Here is a 5,859-nt window from a genome sequence, read left to right on the forward strand (position 1 = left end):
AGTTGTATTAAAAAAAGTACTTAGAGATTCTAAATTTTTTGTACATATACTTTTAAAAATAATCGACTTACTTTCAATCGAAAACAAACCAATCCCATCAGAACTTTGCCAACGATTTCGAAACGAAGGTCAGAGAGAACTAATGCTTCGAATTCGCAACTTGATAAACTTTCGTTCAACATTAAAATGAAAATGTTATACTGTTATACTGTTATTTACACATATTATTAACACATTATTGCACATATTATTAATTTAGATATATTACATTTATTTATCGAATTATAAAAAAATAATTTATTATATAATGAGATAAAGGACACAACATTTTGATAAACAGCTGACAAACGTAGAGCAAAATCTCAAAATACATTGCAAATTTTATAAAGCGATCTGTGTATAAATATAAATTTGTTTATTGTTGTGATTGTATTATCTCGTAAAACAATTTTATTTACGTAAAGAGTTCTATGCAGAAGCATGTTTTAAAATAATTGTTACTTTAGGAATTGGTTGTGCAGCCTGCTGGGATTCGTGTCAACAACATAATAGATGTAATGCAATATTATGTGTCTCCTTGTGCCACTTTTGCTGGTATTATCAATGTTACTGTATAAATTCCTTAAGTAATATCCTTGTAAGTACATTATGTAGTGAAAGCCGCGCAAATTGTAAAAGTTGCGCATTGATTTAAACGGGGTTTGGCATAATATTAAAAAAATGCATAAAATACTCTTCAAATCACATATCTCTACATGTAAGCACGATGATTATTTATTATTTTATAAGCATAAAAAATTATACGCATAAAATTATCTGTCTGTAAAATAATTTTAACTCGTTAATTAATATGTGAAGAGTGAAGTATGACTAGTTATTTAATTTTCACGACGAGAAATATAATTTTGCGAAATTAGATTTCCCACCGAAAGTTTGTTTAGATTCATTTTCAAATGTCTACGAAGAATTAAATTTCATTTCATAATCCCTTATTATAATGTAATCTTCGTGCACATTGAAATTGTATGTAGGAATTATAGGATATCATAAACGCATGTTATGTATATAAATGTTATAAATCTAAATGATTATAAACATGTTAGAAAAAGTTGTAAAATTGACGTAAGTAACATATGTTTATCTTTTTTTTTATATATATTTTTTGTTTCTCCGAACTTTTTACTTTAAATCTCTACTTTCGTTACAAATATTCTCGAGTCATTATATGTTGTTGGAATAAGTTTAAAAATAAATACGTGTAATATTGTAATGTTTTTCAAATGACGAAGTGATTGAATTATTATAATATATATATAATATGCGCATTAATGCTGTAATGTTGTGCTGCAACGGAGACAATAATAGTCATAGAATTAATCAACAAGACATAATTTGTCAAAAACAGCATTCGAACATCTAAGAACAAGATAGAAAAAAATATGAATTTGAATAATTAAAAGATTGCTACTATGATGTTCACAGACGAAAATATAAAAGTAAACAATAACAATAACGAAAATACAAATGTTCAAATTTATCGTTGTTTAATTATAATAACAATTATAATAAATAAAAACAATTATAATTCGTCATGCTAAACAATTATTAAGCAATAATTTTATTATAGCTTAAACATTTTATTAAGCTGCAATTTTAGTAATTTTACACAAAAAAAGTTGAATAATATTAATCCAAAGCAACAATTTCATTCGTTGTGGGACCAATGGATAATTTGTTATAAACAAAGCAATTGTATTTTTGTTATAAAATATTGTTCGTTAAAACACCATAAAATGTATTATTAAATGTATGTCGATAATTGAGATTATTGAGAATTCAACTATTAAACTGTTAATGTCGACCAAAATAGATTAATAAATGATCCCATTCACTCTCATCTTTTTTTCATTAATAATGTCCTCATCGTAATAAAAAAATTTTATTAAATTTCTATTAAATTATACAACTTTATTATGTGTAAAGCAATGTTTTGCGAATACAAAAGATATATTAATGAAAAATATTAAATATTAATACACAATTTGTATACCATTAAAAAGATTTTTCTATTAATAAATTTATATCGAATTTATCGAAGATTATCAGAAATTGCTATCGTGACTGATCATCGATGTGATGTAATTTGCACATGATAAAAAATTTCATTATATAAATTATGATTAAAATAATTGGAAACTATTGTATAAAATCAATGCATAAAATAAACTGTATACATATTAAATATTATATTTCAATATAATATTATTTTAACATAAAGAGAACTTCAAAAATAAAAATAAAGAAATTTATAACTTTATTAAATTGAATGTAAAACTATATTTTAAGATATTCAGAATTTAAAAAATACGTCTCTTTAAATTATACATATAAATAAAAATAGCATGGATTTCTTACCGTTGCCATCAGAGAGCATAATATGTACTTTTTCTGAGACTTGATGCAGGAATCTTTTCTATCGATACAAACATGTAACTCTCGATCTTTTCTGTCGATTAAAGAAATTTCTGAAATAGAAATTATTGAAATAGGAAGCATTGACAATGCAATAAAAAATGTCGAATATAAATTCTAGATTAATAATAAATGATAGAAGATTTAAAAAATGAGAAAAATTATTATTAAAACTGAATAAAAAAGTTATGTAATTAAAGCATCGATATACATGTTAAATAAATACACGATTTTTCTCATTTTCCATAAATGAAAACATTTTAATAATAGAAGAAAGCGCGATAAAAATAAAATTTATATAAATAAGTAAATAACATAAAAGTCAAATAAATAAAAATATATTTATATAAGTTATATTTAGATATTAAAAATATATAATCACAGATATTACCAATAATTTGATAATTTATTAATATTTTTCTCAAATTAATCTTAATTAATCCTTATCCTAAATTAATTGCATACATTTCCTCTTAATGTTTAACTGTTAACCATATGCTCATTCTACTAGATAATACTACATTTTATTAGATAAGAATACATAGAACCTACTAAATAAGAAACACCAGCTTATTAAAAAAATAAATATATATTTCAACTCTTCATTCATTATCTTATCAGAATTATTCATCGACAAAGTTAATGAAGCATTAACTTAACAACTATTTTATTTTGCTTGGCACTTAGTTCAATGAGATTATTAGATTGTCTGAATCAAGCAGATGTTAGTGTAGGTGTTAAGAAAATATTTGAGTATCTGGATAGAAACCACTGATAGTAATAAGCGGAAAACGTATGAGAAATAGCAGTAGGATTAACGACCGTGACGCGATATTCTTTCTTTTCGAACGACAGACAGATTCCAAGAGAGAGATGCACTTGAGAAATGCGCTAAAAGAGTCATAAGGGAGTGACAGGCGAGAACTAGAGCTACCCAATAGAGGTATATAGCTTCAAGATATTTCACTCTCTTAATATGACACGATGATAATAAACCGCTCTTGTGAGTCCATCTCGCGTTTTCTAATGTATTCATAGAATTTATCAAGTAAGTTCATTTAAGTTGTTGGAAGATTATCAGAACATTTACTTTCACATTTGATTCACATTGACATTTCGTTAGTCAAAAATTATATTAAGTTAATGTCAGTTTTTATTGTATGTACTTATATTATTATTTTTATCATTCGTATATAATGATGACATAAATTGTAAGAGATGACAAACAAAGATAAAAATTGAAAAAGATAGTTTGCAAAATTGATATTTAAAATGTCATTATTCTACGTATAATGTACTTGCACTGAAAAAAAAATATAGTCAATTTTAATAAATATTATTATTGAATACTGCCAATTAAATATTTGTTAAATATAAAGATATATTTATTTGATACAAGAAATGTTAATTTGATTTAATAATCAATTTTTTTTACTGAATAAATATTCATTTATTGCAAGTAAATGTTAATATATATATATATATATATATATATATTATATATATATATATATGAATTTTATTACACTGAGAAAAAATATATATATCAATTTAATAAATATTTAGTTCAATACTGCCAATTATATATCTCATTACAATAATTTCAGATCTGTAATCAAATATTTTTAAACATCAATAACTCATTAACATATTTCTTATAATTTAATGGAAAATTTTCAAGGACAGAATAATATCTCCACATGTTACCGAAAGTTAAATATTTGGCATTGAATAGAAACGACACCACTTCTCTACTGAGAAATAAAACCTGCGTCCCACAAGTGCGATCAACACATTAAATTAGATTAAAATTATAGCACATCATAAATCATGATAATATTACACGATAGTCCACAAATCTGTTTTGACATGCCGTTTTGTCGCTTAAGGAGATTAGAAATAAAAGATCCTCGAATATCAAATATAGATCGGGATCGACTGACACCCGATACATCTGCCCCCTTCCCCCTCCATTATTATTCTTAACATGAGACAGCTATTAGCGATCCATTAAACAATCAATAGTGATGCTAGTAATTGAAGTATATCGCGAAGTGTAAACGGTAAACAAAACGAGAATTGCCGTTTTTCCGCGGCATTAAGCTATAATCAACTGAACCATGAATTAACTAATAAGAAGGAAGAGAAGAAAGGAATGAACGAGGAAGTGTTAATCCCTTCGTTTCGAGAGTAATAAAATACAGTTTACATATTTATTTCGTGAACTAATTCGATTATAAAAACATTGTTCTAGATCTCACTACCGCTCCAAAACTTTTCGGAAAATTCATGTGTTAGAAAAAAATGTGTCATATGTTGATGCTAATCAAATTTACATTTTAATTTCAAATAAGATGTACCTAATAATTTTATCACAGACTAGAAATAAAAAAAAAAGAAAAAAACGAAAGAAAAAACGCCTTTTTAAACAATGTTTCTTCATCCATTTAAAATACTAATTCGGTTTTCTTTACCTACGATTATTAATTAATATTTGTCAAGACTTTTAAAATCCTTTTGCACATAATATTTTCACAATTTAAAATATGGAAAGTAGCAGAGAAAATATTTAGTCAAATAGTAAAATAAAAGACATCGGCATCTAATTACTAATTCCAGGATGCTTGTGAGACTGTTTCAATGGATTGATGATATTAATAATAACAAAGCTGAGAGAGAATGACACGAGGACATCAATTATGATGCAATGAAGACAGTAAGTATGCGCGAAAAATCGTGTCCCGATTTCAAGTGTCTACTCACTTATGCATTATAAATTCCGATTGTTTAACGTACGCCGCTCGCGTTCACACTCGCCGTCGTGAAACCAGATCCGGAAAAGATATAACAGGTTTATCTCGCATGACTCGTAGGACGGGGTCTCAAACGGGGATAATAAGGCGAACGCGTTCGGCATGTATGTACACGTGCGTGTGCGTGTGCAAAAACAGGTGCGCTTCATTTATCGCGTCAAAATAGACGAGATTCTTCCCCGCGAGATTCTTTCCGTGGGATGTAATTATTTCCTGATGGATATTGATTTATGCTACAACCCTTGTCGAAGAGAGAGAAAGAGCCATTATAGCCTAGGATGAATAAGGATGAATGATGAGCGTAAAAAATGTGACATGTGTATCAAATTAAAAAATCGCGTTCTTTCAGAACGTGTATTAACAAAGTTTGAATATTCTAGATTTAAGAGAATAATTATTATTATACTTAAAAATTTAATTAATTTATTCGTGTTTTTATTTCTTCTTTCCATTTTAAAACTGATATGTTAATTTTGTATTGATCGAACTATCTACAATAGTTCGTAAATAAATCAGAAACACTCTGAAATTTTTATATCGATACCCTTTGGGATAAACATCCATACTTGGTTCA

Source organism: Atta cephalotes (assembly GCF_000143395.1).
Source record: "Atta cephalotes unplaced genomic scaffold scaffold00057, whole genome shotgun sequence".
Taxonomy (NCBI): domain Eukaryota; kingdom Metazoa; phylum Arthropoda; class Insecta; order Hymenoptera; family Formicidae; genus Atta; species Atta cephalotes.